The following is a 13,971-nucleotide window of genomic DNA, read 5'->3' on the forward strand; positions in this document are numbered from 1 at the left end:
CGGTAATATCCGATGAATTTCAACGTCTGTTGTCAGAGTCTTCTTGCCAGTAAATTTTGAGATAGAAATTTTATTTCCATATCAGTATATTACATACCTACGTACTTAATGGACCCTGGAAGATTATAGCAAAACATGTTGTTACAATATATACTAATTATAACTAACTTTCTAAATTACATAATTAATTAATTTGTACAACTAAAATTCCCCAACATGGCAAAGGGCAAATCAAATCTTGGCAGTAACAAAACTTGGCAAAATTTTTTCGATTATTTCTCTGTTTCCGCTACCTAAAGTTTGTCTAGAAAATATCGCTCTTTAGCGATAAGACCGCTTGTGGTCTGCCTCTACATTTAATCAATTGCTTTTCTTTTTATCTTTTTACTGAGGTGTGCCAATAAAGAGTATTCTATCTATCTATCTTGGCAGTCATGTAAATGTCGTCTCCATCTGCCTCTGTTCCGATACAATAAATTCCGGTAGTGATAACAGGTCAGCGCGTGCGGTATGCCTGTCGTTTATTGCTCTAATACCCGCACCGGTTCTGTGGCCACTTCACGGTGACCCTGCTCCTTAGTCCCCTTATTGTTATAGCTTATAACCATTTACAACTTAGTTTTATTTGTAGACCAAGAAAAATCTGCAACGATTTTGATAGCATGCAGTGCAAGTTTTATTTTAAACGTCAAACTTCTATGAAATTATGACATGAATAACACTTGCATTGTGTATGATATCCAAATCGTTGCAGACTTTTTTTTGGTCAAACTCTAGAATTATACTAAGGACGTTTTCTAAATTTAAAAGGCGCTGATAGTTTGCAGTAGCGATTGTAACCGTTTCAGCTGTGGTTGTTTTTAGGGTTCCGTACCTTAAAAGGAAAAAACGGAACCCTTATAGGATCACTCGTGCCAAAATTTTGAAAAAAATACACAAAATAAGTTATTTACCTGTAGATGACAGGAAAACCTATTAGAAATGTGCAGTCGAGCGTAAGTCGGACTTAATTACATACCAACTCAGTTTTTGATCCGACCCCTAAGGGTTTTAAAAGGCATCTTATTCACATTTCACATAAAATAATACATTATTAAAAATTGGTTAATGTACGGAACCTTTGGAACGCGAGTCCGACTCGCACTTGACCGGTTTTTAACATTCTATTGTCGTGGAGTGTATCAGAAATTAAAATCTTTAACTCTAAATAATGCCTTGTTCTCTGGCACTCCCAACACTACTAGGTAGCCCATTTTAAATTTAGATAGTCATCTAAACAACTGGAATTAATTACTGAAATGCCGTTTAGTATGCGAGACGGCTTCAGCCGGGTTATTTCAAACTGAATTACATTCAGATTAACCGCAACCCTCAGAGAGAGCTTAATGAAGTGAGTGTACGTGAAGCCTCATAGGCTATTCCCATACCCACCAGGAGAACCAAAGTGACCGCGCGGTATTCGGAAAACAAGATCCGTTCTAGAAAAGAGAACGATACGATATATACTAGATACCGGTAGTTTAGATTTCAACTAGATATCTTTTGCAGCTCAATTCGGGTAACCAATGTCACTTTTACATTAAATTATCGTATTATTAAGATCGTTTTATATCGCTTTGAGATCTAAAAATACATAACGAGACGTATTAGACATTGCTGTGGAAATCGTTCAAGAGTATCTCCAGAATCGCGGAAATGTCAAATTTGACAGGCTAGATCTTAAAAATATCGTTGTAGTATCTTGGTGATGTCTAATAGACATCTAATAGATGTCTAGTTCAAAATCCGAATCGGAGACTGAGACTCGAAGGAGTCGGAGGTCCGTGACATACAGAAAGATGACTAGGGAACAAATCAAATTATTCTTATAACTTAAATATTTTTTGATTTGTGTTTTTAAGTAGTCACAATTCTATGTGGCTACCACCAGTTTGTTACTGATACCTATATTTAAACGCTATAGTTTGTCAAAGGACTGTCTCATTTCAAAATCAAAATCATACTGTCTTTGTCTTACACTAGTACTAGCACCCAAAAGAAAAGGATGAGTATAGTTATTTTTGTACTTATTTAGGTACTGACAATTTGGTTTGACCCACTATATCGAGAACGTATGGTAGGTGCGTACCTAGTAGTACGCGTGTACTAACTACTTACTAAAACTAACGGCCATATACGAATATGGCTGTAAAACTACTAAATGGATGTCATATAAGTACTAAATAAAAAGTGACCAAACCCTCCGGTCGCTATACCGCAGTAGCTTTTTAAGGTTCCGTACCTCAAAAGGGAAAAACGGAACCGTTAAAGTACGTACAGTTAGCAGCAGAAGTTGCTAAGCGGGCCAGGTGATCAAAATTACCTTGACGCGCTCTTATTCTCTTAACAATAAAGTCGCGTCAAGATCATTGTGAACACCTGGCCCGCTTAGCAATTTCTGCTGTTGACTGTACTGCTCGCCCTTAATTTTAGAGTTTGCCCAAGGGCCTCCGGAGGCCCTTACTATTTCTTTAGTATTTTACATCTATTTCACTTCATACAGGTCTTTAAGTTTTTTTCGGCTTATATTGGCTTTCTGAAACCATTGGTTTGTAAGCAATGAAATAATACCTCCTAGTACGAAAGCCTCCCATTACGAGTAAAATGACATAATACATTTGCACAATAGGTAAGGGATGAAAGGCGTTTGATTGTACCTACTAAATTATATTCTGGGTTAGTTCAAACAGTTTAGGCTCTAGAATTAATTAAAATATTAAGGGCTTCTATTGTATGCTACAGGAGGCAAACGAGCAAACGTATCGCCTAATGGTAAGCGATTACCGTCTATGGATACATACCTGCAACATCAGAGAGATTGCAAGTGCGCTAAGGATGTTTCATTTGATTTCCTCGCTCAGCATGCAGTGATTTTAGTGGTGCTTAAAACACATCCCTCACAACGCATAATCACATATCACCGGTGCCAGCATGGTTGCATTTTTATCGCCTGTCACTGTCACTTTCGCACATACGTACTTGTTAGAACGTGACAGGTATGGTGACAGGCGATAAAAATGCGACCGTGCTAACCGTGCCGCTGGTCGAAACGCAGCCTAAAGATGGGATTACGATCTTTTCTTGAACATTTGAAGGTCGTATCGGTCTGGAAATACCGCTGGCGACAGTTCATTTCACAGTTTACCTGTGCGAGGCAGGAAATTTCTGGAAAAACGCATAGATTTATATTCAGATAATATTTCGGTCAAATAATTTCCATTTGTCCTATGAAACGATGTTAAAGAGATCGTCACAAGGCTTTTTTATAGGCATTGCATACCTACTCGTGGGTTTCGGAATTTCCTTAACGAAAAAATAGGTTCCTTTTTTTAATTACCCTTCTGTTTCTCTCTGTCAATAATTGTGCTAATTTAATAATGACAGATTTCCTGCTTACTTATTTGTTATTACACTTATAAATTACCTAATCTAATTAAAACAATAACGCAATTTTCCATTGTTTTTAATAAGCCTACAATGATTATATATTATTGAATGCGATTGTATGCATTTCTTAAGCTCGTATATTAATAAACAGTAGAATATCATACGTAAAAGCTTTCATAACATTAATAGGTATTATACGATTCACAGTTTATTATACGTCACGATTTTCTTTTACGTTTCCACCGTATTATCCTTCAATAAACAGACCCGCGGGGACCCAATCAAAAATCATCACGTTCCGTATTAATACGGACAATGTAACACAATGGAACGGTAACGCAGAGGACGCGTTAGAGTTTTTACTTACCTAGTGCTCCAATAACTAGTTTTTCTGCTCAGAGCGAATAGATTATAGTACATTATTGTCGAGGCTCGGAAGTAGCTACTTGCTGGCTGAGGATTCGTTTTAAACGGACGACCATGGGAGTCCGTTTAATTGAATCCGAAGCCAGCAAGTAGCCTTCCAGCCGAGTCATATATAGTGCTTTTCTCAGAAATGGTGCAAGAAATAGAAATATTTTACAGAAGCAATGTTCTAATTTTCACAGAAAAAAGTAAAACCATTAAAATTATTTGCTTTGCCTTTTTTTAAAAATTAAGTGTATTTTTCTGCTGAAATACCCCAACCTATTTGATACGCCTAAATAGTCGCAGTACCAACGTTATAATAATAACTACTGATCATCTGTTTGGCTGTATAATGGACCATGCCTTCATTTGATATAGCCATTTCAACTTTTAAAAAGTTTGGAACTCGACAAGTAATGGAATTTGTATGCAACATTCCCGAAATCGAGACTGCAATGTTTTTAACTTTTTATAATTTTGACTGACCATAAACTACGCACTTCGCGACCTTTTTTTTAACCGGCAACGTCGACTTTGCCGTCCATTTTTGAGAAAAATATGTTCCTGGAAATGTGTTTGTCTGGGTATTGACGCTTGACGCATGGTATATCTCGGAGGTATTTACACACCTACTTTAATAACAATAATTACAGATAAAAGAAAATCTAAGAAGATACTTTCCCGATAAACAGCAACTTTTTTGTCTATGAATCTAATACTCCTTTGTGGAAAATTGGGAAATATTTTGCATAGGATTTTTTTGCATAAACATTCAAAAAAACAATGTAAGTACCTACCCTTTCTAACACAGTAAGTATTTCTCATTCCAACCGGCATTATTGTGTTCAGTGTGTTACAATTTAAATGCAAAGCAATCGGGGAATCCAACCGATCGCTAAGACCTTGATAATTAACTTTTATTAATTAATTAACATTTATATTACTAGGTAAAATATTTACCTAGGGCCCTACGCACGGGGATTCCCTGCCTATTACCCACTTTAACCAGCCTTCAACTGTCAACGCATTAAGAGGCTACATTCAGCAACCAATCATCTAAATCCAATCTAACTACTTAAGGGCCTTAAGCCTGTCAGTTGTTCGGAACTGTCAACTTTTTGTTCTAACTAACAGGCTGATGTCGTCCGGCGGACTGATAATCAGTGGGTCCCTTTAGGCAGGTATAGCCTTGCGTTTTGAAATTTGAATCAGAGTTTCCAGTTATAATAACTTCCGTGAGACACAGACATATTTCCTTATACTGACAGACAGACATTACAGCCTTAATCGTTGAAAGTAAGGACCTTTAATTAAAAAAAATCTTTAAAGAGAAGAGAAAGCTTCACTAAGAAATATTTTGTATTTTACACTCCAAGGTGTGTAAAATTGAGGATTTTTAGCGATAAGTAACTTATTTCCGAAGATCTTAAAGTCAATTCGCGACTTCGTTGGTTTTTTCGAAATAGGCACCTACATGCCTATTTGGGGATGAAAATTTAGTTGAAACCAATGATTTATAACTCAAGATAGGTTATAGGCGTTCCAAAATTGAAGCGCTTAACTTGTGACAAATTGGACAAGTTGCCTTTAGACGCGGCTGGACAAGCGAGAAATGTGCACGTCCCAACGAGCTCCCGCACACCGAAAGAGAAAGAGACGACCTTATGTTTAACAACGAGTGTGACAAAGATGGATGGAATGAGAAAATTAATCAAAAATAAGAGATTTCTTCGTAGGCACACAAATAAATATGGAAGTATTTTTTGTGGTCCTCAAGTATGAGTATAACCTATCTATGGTTATATAATATCATTGGTTGAAACACTTGAAACGGAATGAATTTCAAAAACGAACACCTAAGCGAAATCGTGGGCATAAATTACAGGTTTAAATACGAGAATTAAGTCCAAGATCTTCGCAATGGAAACATTCGATTAACAAATGACTTTATACTCTCTAAACGAAGAAGGGCATAACTCTATATGACACCCGTACTATTCCATACCCTTTCGGAGTCAACTGAACGGAGTTCATATAATTTTTCCGTAGTACTTGTAATTGTGAGTCAGTTTGTGGTTTTGTGACGTCTGAACTGAATTAAAGGTTTAATGTAAACTTATTTTTTTTAATAAATTGAAACATTGCGCATTACAAGCCAGTTTTAAGTTATTAGTTCGTTTTTCTTAGCAATAAAAATGTACTCTAATATTATTAATATAGGTGTTTATCACGCTGAAGCGCTGGTGGCCTAGCGGTAAGAGCGTGCGACTTGGAATCCGGAGGTCGCGCGTTCAAACCCCGGCTCGTACCAATGAGTTTTTCGGAATTTATGTACGAAATATCATTTGATATTTACTACCAGTCGTTTTTCGGTGAAGGAAAACATCACAAGAAAACCGGACTAATCCCAATAAGGTCTAGTTTCCTTCTGGATTGGATGGTCAGATGGCAGTCGCTTTCGTAAAAACTAGTGTCTACGCCAATTTTCGGGATTTTACAAGCGGACCCCAGGCTCCCATGAGCCGTGGCAAAACGCCGGGATAAGGCGAGGAAGATGATGAGATGTTTATCATGATCTGTTACGTAAATAAATGAAGTATCTAACTATTGACATGTACAAGTAAATCAGGAATATTAATAGCCTTTGTAATTAAATCACCACCTGGCTATTATACATTTATAATAAAGTAATTATGAACGGTGATGACTACTACTCTGCACCTATAATATGTATCTGCCTCCTATGATAGTTATGCATTTTAATATATGTATTATTTATTTATTAATATTATAAATGAGAAAATAACTCTGTCTGTCTGTTTCCTCTTAACGCTTAAGCCGGCAAACCGATTGAAGTGAAATTTGGTATGGAGATATTTTTAATCCCGAGGAAAGACACAGCATACTGTTTATCACGGAAATTAAAAGATGTTCTCAGAACGTGACATTCTAAGAAAGTGACCTACATTGAAATTACGTCCTAAGACGTCCTCAGAAAGTGACCTACCTCGAAAGTGCTATGCTATGAAACAGGGATGTTGCGAACATCCGCATCCGCATCCGCAACCGCGGAACTTCCGCATTATTTTCAACATCCGCATCCGCATCCGCATCCGCATAAAATCGATGCGGAGCTTATGCGGATGCGGATGTCGAACAAGTCGGTACAGGAACGTCTTAGCGGCGGCGACAAGAGTGCTCACTCCATACATCAGTTAGACTATTAATTTCAGTGTCTACATCTAGCATCGAGTAGCGGAACTATCAGTACTGCTACTTGACAATAGATGTAGCACCGACCGGAAAGTCTTACTTATCTCAACAGCATAAGACTTTCCGGTCGGTGCTACATCTATTATCAAGTAGCAGTACTGAGAGTTCCGCTACTCGATGCTAGATGCTAATAGTCTTTTTGGTACTAAAACTGATGTATGGAGTGAGAAATCTATGTATTTTTCTCTCTGATAGTAGTCTGTTCGGAAAGAGAAGAGTCGTGGAATGTATTGGGCCCCATACATTCCGCGACTCTTCTCTTTCCGCACAGACTCCTCTCTATTCACTCTATTCTATTCTATTCTATTCTATTCTGTTTATATAACGCACCTATATTCTTGTTCAAATACTAAACGTTTCGTTTTTTTTAAATAAATAAAAAACTAAAAATGTAATATTTGACGTTTTCTAAGTACCTAATCTTGACATCCGCATCCGCATCCGCATCCGCGGATGTGAGCCTTTAAAAATCCGCATCCGCATCCGCATCCGCGGATGTCAAAAAATTGGCATCCGCAACATCCCTGCTATGAAATACTAGCCGGATTAGGGATATGATCAACTAGCTGTCAAAGTAACATTTCTTCAACCAGGATTGTCACTGTTGACAGCTGACAGATCATATCAAAACCAAATCCAGATCCAATTCATAACCATTTACCACAATCCGAATAATCCTTCCGGTCTTATTAACTTAGGCGGTTATCACTACGTACCATGATCCACCCTTAGGGCTCACTTAGACGGCGCGTGAACTCATATACGATTTTAGTTACATTGCGGACCATTGAGGCTAGAGAGAGACCGATCAAATGACGCAATGTAATGCAACTCGCATGCGAGTTCTCGCACCGTCTAAATAAGCCCGAAAGCCCTTGCTACACGGTCGCCGACAAGCCTACTAACCGTCTGACCTTGGTCTGACCTTGGTCAGTTTTGGTCAAATTTTGTTGGAAACAACTGTCTACACGGTCCGTCCAGACTAAGGCCACGCGGTCTGAGGGGCTTGTTGGCGACCGTGTAGCAAGGGCTTTAGGCGGGCGGTCCTGAAAGCTACGTTCGTGGTGGCATCCACTGCCACCACCACTCAGTCGCCGCCGCGCCACCACACACGGCGCACGCGCTTGTTGCAACCTATGAACGCGCTTTAGAGGTTGCCGACAATAACGGATCGAAATTTGAACGAAGCGAATTAAAATTCGAGTTCGTAATTCGATTTTTTGAAACGCGCGTGCGGTGTAGATTTTGTGTTTTGGTGGTGAATTTTAATTAAGGGTAAGTTTCAGTGAAATAAAACTGGATTATGTCGCGTGCACTTAGGGCCAGTTGCACCAACCACATTTGACAAACTGATCAACATCACGCGGCAGAGAACTATGTAAATACCCATACAATAAAATTTAGCGAACACTTAGTTTGGTGCAACCGACCCTTATAGTTTAACAAGAGTCGGTTGGCAATTGGACGACCGGTCTGGTCTAGTGGGTACTGACCCTGCCTATGCTGCCTATGAAGCCGATGGTCCCAGGTTCGAATCCCGGTAAGGGCATTTATTTGTGTGATGAACACAGATATTTGTTCCTGGATCATGGGTGTTTTCTATGTATATATAAGTATGTATTTATTCATCTAGGGTAAAGGCACCAGTAGTCAGCCTTATAACGACTTTTTTAAGTTTGAACGTTCGGCATTTCTACAGGATTAGTCGGATAATTAAACAAATGACATGGTTAGATCAATTGTTTATCATAGTTTTAAAACAAAATATTTAAAAAAATAACAATCCTCTTTATAATACCTCTAATTAAGTTTAAACAAAAAGTGGCACTTTTCTCCAGTAGTCAGCCTCCAAAATCCAGTAAGCAGCCTCTGTGTACCCAGTAGTCAGCCTATATAAACTATTCATAATAATTAGATCAAAACACTACATTTTTATATCAAAATCAACGATATTATAATATTTATTTTTTCTTTATGATTTTTGTCATTGATATTGTAGTTAGTTGTAGTTTTTAATTTTAGTTTATAATTTTTTGCATATATCAAAATCAACGATGTTATAATATCTATTTTTTATTTATAATTTTAGTTATTGTTATTGTAGTTAGTTGTAGTTTTTAATTTTAGTTTATTTTTTTTTTGCTTATATGTATTACTTGTTTAAATATTTAATAAAAAGAAAATTTCTTATAGGTACATACAATTCTTATAGGCCACAGGTACTTAAATAACACTATTCTTGTAAACTAAGAATCGCAATTATTTATTTTCTAATAATTAATCCGTCAAAAATTAACGAGGTAAATCCTAATATATAATTATGTTCCTAGTAGGTATTCGGTAAAAAATAATTAAACGAGACTATTCAGATCTAATTATCATTTTATCATTAATAAACAAAGTCATATTATACCGACCAGGAAAAAGCAAAACGATAGTTATGTATAGTTAACGTCAAAAATATGTATACACTTTTGAACCTTATTTCAATGAGATAGGGTTTAAAAATGTGGACATATTTTTGGCGGCGACGTACCAAGCAAGGTCAATGGCTGAGTACTGGATCAGTGAAACCCAGTGGTCAGCCGCATTAAAACGTTATTTCAAATGCGGCTGACTACTGGGTTTTACTTTAAATTGACTAGGACATGCCTAACTAAATTTGAAAATGTAAATTTAACGGTCCTAACGGTCGCATTGGCTCGAAAATAATAAAATAAACGAATAACCCAAAGGTCAGCCGTGGGGGGCTGGGCACTGGATTCTTTGGAAAAAAGTGTTATCCAGTGGCCAGCCCCCTCAATTTATAAATGAAATATTGATATTTTCATTCAAATATAATGCAATTTAATAGATAAACTAATAAATAAACCAATCATTAACAAAAACAATAACTTTTAACATTAAAACATAGTTTTTCTTGCCTGTTAAGAGAACACCACGTGCAGTGAAAAATATGGCGGACATGACACTATTGCACTCGTCGACAAACAGCACCTGTATGAACGAGTATATTTCTTCCCCCCGTTCCCTCACCGCACCTGTCGTGTGACGTATTAACCAATAAGGAATCAAAGCTCCTATTTGATTACTCGTGATTTGTTTAAACGAATATACCAGATATTTATGACCAATAAACGACTCAAAAGGCTGACTACTGGTACCTGGCTGGCCACTGGTGCTGTTACCCTATATGTTTATCGTCGCCTTAAACCTTTACAACAAACACTTTGAGTTGTTTCCCACCGTGAGGAAATGCTGGTGGGATTGGGATTGACTTTTGAGTGATGATTTTGAACGATAAATATATAATAACGTTGTATTATTTTTGGATTTGATTCGTTAAGTTATACAGGTAGTATTTTCCTCGAGTTGGAATATTTTGTATTTCACTCGGAAGCAAAGTTTGTTTAATCTTCTTGTCTTAAAACCCTCACGACGCTCAGATACTCGAGTATCAATATTAGCACGAGCAGTTAAACAACGACTTGCCTTATTGTAAAACAAAAAACCTGGCAGTGCCTCAAAAGAGATGGGCAACTGCCTCAAAAGAGAAACGTCATAATTTCATAGAAGTTTGACGTTCAAAATAACACTTGCACAGTTTGACTCTAGCACCGTAGCACGTTCCAGAGCTTGACAGAGTCACACAGAATGCACAGTGAATGATCTAGCATAGAGGTACAAACAGCAACACTCTTAACTTGTCCATCGGTGGACCTTATGACTTTTATAATAAGGTTTACGAACTGTCAGTTAACAGTGTGGGCGACGCGACGGTATGATCGGCGTTTTTCAGGCGGGACAAAAGGGAAAGATCGATGGTAGAGTGTAGACAAGACTTATTTAATATAGTTGTTATGTTGTATCTTCCTTCTGTGTAACTTTTATTTTACTATTTGATCACTGTACGACGTACAGTGTACGTTATTTGATGTCTTTTTCTTCTTGTCTGCTACCCTCCGTGATTCTTCTCACTTGATGGTCACATCGGAAGACCAGCGGGAAGCCACCAGCAACATGCTGAGATGAGGCCATTTCGTGGCACTTTAATCTTATTTTGTGTTTTCTTTCATATTAAGTATTGTCTGTGCTTAAGAATAAATCTGGGGGCACGGTAGTGCCCCCGCCAAGACGAGCAAAGCGAAGCGCAAGGGCACTACCTACCTTTTCTCGAAGCGCTTCGTCGTTTTTTTGAACCCTCATAACTTGGGTTTGGATTATACCAGATAAACAAAATTCTCGGGATATGATGTCAATAGTGGACTTATTAAACATAAAAAAATTCAATTGCATAGCTCTTATACTTAAGATTTTATTCATATCTAAAAAACCCCAATTTCGTCACTGACTCACTCACTGTTGATCATCAAAACCTCTAGGGTAGTTCCTGAAGTCCTAGGAAGCTGAAATTTGGTATGTAAGATAGTATTAGTACACAAACAACAAAATAATTCAAAAACTTGAAATTTTTTGCCCCTAAGGGGGGAAAAGGGGGGTGGAATTTTGTATGGGAAATCAATAACCGCTGAACCGATTTAGTTGAAATTTGGTATGTAGATAGTTTTTGTAATGGGGAATGGCATTGAATAGTTTTCAACCCCAAAATCACCCCGTAAGGGTGAAAAGGGGGTGGAAAAGGGCGTTAGGGGAAAAGGAGGGTTGAAGTTTGTATGGGGAATCAGTAAAAAGCAGATTGTATAAAAGATGCCCCGAGGTACGTATTTCAGGATTTTTAATAGTACCTTAAATCACACGCGCAACCCTTTAAATTAGGGGATGTAAGCAACTTACAAAAAGAAGTGAAATCCCACCAAAAACATTTTCATGTAAAATGTTGCCAAGACGAAACCATAAGGCTCGCACTGACAAAAAGTTATCAGATCTCTTGTAGAGCCAAGCTTCTAACTCTACAAGCCCTAACTTCACAAACTCTACACCTTAGTCAAAATATGTGGCTTGGCCGTTTCGTTACTCCAAGAACTATTGTATTATAAAAAATAATGAATAGTGAATACATTTTTCACCTTACGTCCATGTGACAGTAGCGAAACGGTCAAGCCACATATTTTGACTAAGGTGTAGAGTTTGTGAAGTTAGGGCTTGTAGAGTTAGAAGCTTGGCTCTACAAGAGATCTGGTAACTTTTTGTCAGTGCGAGCCTTATGGTTTCGTCTTGGCAACATTTTACATGAAAATGTTTTTGGTGGGATTATATTCTATTCTATTCTATTTAAGTTAACCTCGTAATTCCTAGAACAATTTTGGCGCTTTTGAATTTGGAACCTTCTTTTATTTGTAGTTCAAACACTCGAATTTAATTTGTACGAGGGGCGTTCAATAAAAAGTGAGAATGAGTATGTTATATACAACTTTTATTAAATGTAATTTTATTTTTCGACATAGTCACCTTTTAGCATAATACGCTTAGTATATCTTTTTTCTAAACTTAAAATTCCATTTCTAAAAATGGTTTCATCTTGAGTACTTAAAAAATCTTGTACTGCAGCGACTACCGCGTCGTCGTCTTCAAATTTCTTGCCTCTTAGGTATTCCTTCAATCTCGGAAATAGGTAGAAATCACTAGGGGCGAGGTCTGGTGAATACGGAGGATGCTTAAGGATATCGAACCCAGCATCACGTATTGCAGCCATTGCAACGGCGGACTTGTGTGCCGGTGCATTGTCCTGATGGAACAACACAATTTTCGAGAGTTTACCTCGCCGTTTTTCACGGATCTCATTGCGCAATGTTGCTATTTGTTTGGCATATAAAGAGCCCGTAATAGTGGCTCCATGCTCGAGATACTCAATCATTACGACCCCTTTACCATCCCAAAAAACAGAGCCCATGACCTTACCGGCAGATGGGCCCACCTTGAATTTCTTCGGAGTTGGAGATGATGGCCTTTTCCATGTCATAGACTGCAGTTTCGTTTCAGGGTCGTAATGATGGAGCCATGTTTCGTCCATTGTTATAAATCGCGCCAAAAAAAGTTCCCGGTCTTGCTGTATCAGGTCCAAAGCTTCTTGACAAATCTCGACGCTAGTTTGTTTTTGTGTGTCAGTAAGCATTCTGGGTGCCCAACGCGCTGATACCTTTTTCATACCCAAGCGTTCATGTAAAATATTATGCACGCTCCCCGTTGAAATCTTTACATTTTCAGCAATAAAACGAACCGTGACACGACGATCCGCCAAAACTAAGTTTTCGACTTTTTTCACAATTTCTTCAGAGCGGGGATCATCCATGGTCGATGTTCTTCCACGTCTAAATTCGGCGCACCAACGTGCGACTGTCGAATACGGAGGAGCATTAGACCTTAAAGTGTCCCGTAAATCTAAATTGACTTGGTCCGTAGAAATTTTTTTCAAACGGCAGTATTTGATAACGGCGCGCAGTTCAATTTTCTCCATTTTCGCTAACGTACTCAATAGCATCGCAAAGAAATCGCCGTATTTTTTTTTAAACAAAAAACAATTAGTTTTTTTTTTCAGGGCAATCAGCTAGGTAGATTAGCTTTACCGGCCAGTATTTACTTTCCTAATATTTAAAGAATTTGCATCTCATTCTCATTATATATTGAACGCCCCTCGTTCGTATGTACTTGAACAAGTACACGGGGACTTAGAGGGCATCTAGCGTCTTTCGAGCGTCGGCGCCTACAACTCTAATATGGCCGCTGCTCGACGCAACGTCGACGCAACTGCGCAGCGACGTCATTTTCCATAGCGCTGACCAGACGCCGGTAGACGCCGACGCTCGAAAGACGCTAGATGTGGGGTGGCCCTTACGAGGTTCATGGATTATTTTCAGATAATAAATATACCTAACGAGAAAAAACTTTATAATAGTGTAATAAAAA

General features: G+C 38.0%; 1 protein-coding gene across 1 annotated transcript in view; it reads left to right on the forward strand.

Annotated features, from left to right (window-relative positions):
• The first annotated feature begins 8,210 nt into the window (after window positions 1–8,210).
• Window positions 8,211–13,971, forward strand: part of LOC134657000 (putative metabolite transport protein HI_1104) — a 78,335-nt gene continuing 72,574 nt past the window's right edge. The window contains exon 1 of the mRNA XM_063512566.1: window positions 8,211–8,382. The gene's annotated coding sequence lies outside the window, so the exon portion shown is untranslated. The remainder of the gene's footprint in view (window positions 8,383–13,971) is intronic.

The sequence above is a fragment of the Cydia amplana genome, chromosome 19 (assembly GCF_948474715.1).
Source record: "Cydia amplana chromosome 19, ilCydAmpl1.1, whole genome shotgun sequence".
Taxonomy (NCBI): domain Eukaryota; kingdom Metazoa; phylum Arthropoda; class Insecta; order Lepidoptera; family Tortricidae; genus Cydia; species Cydia amplana.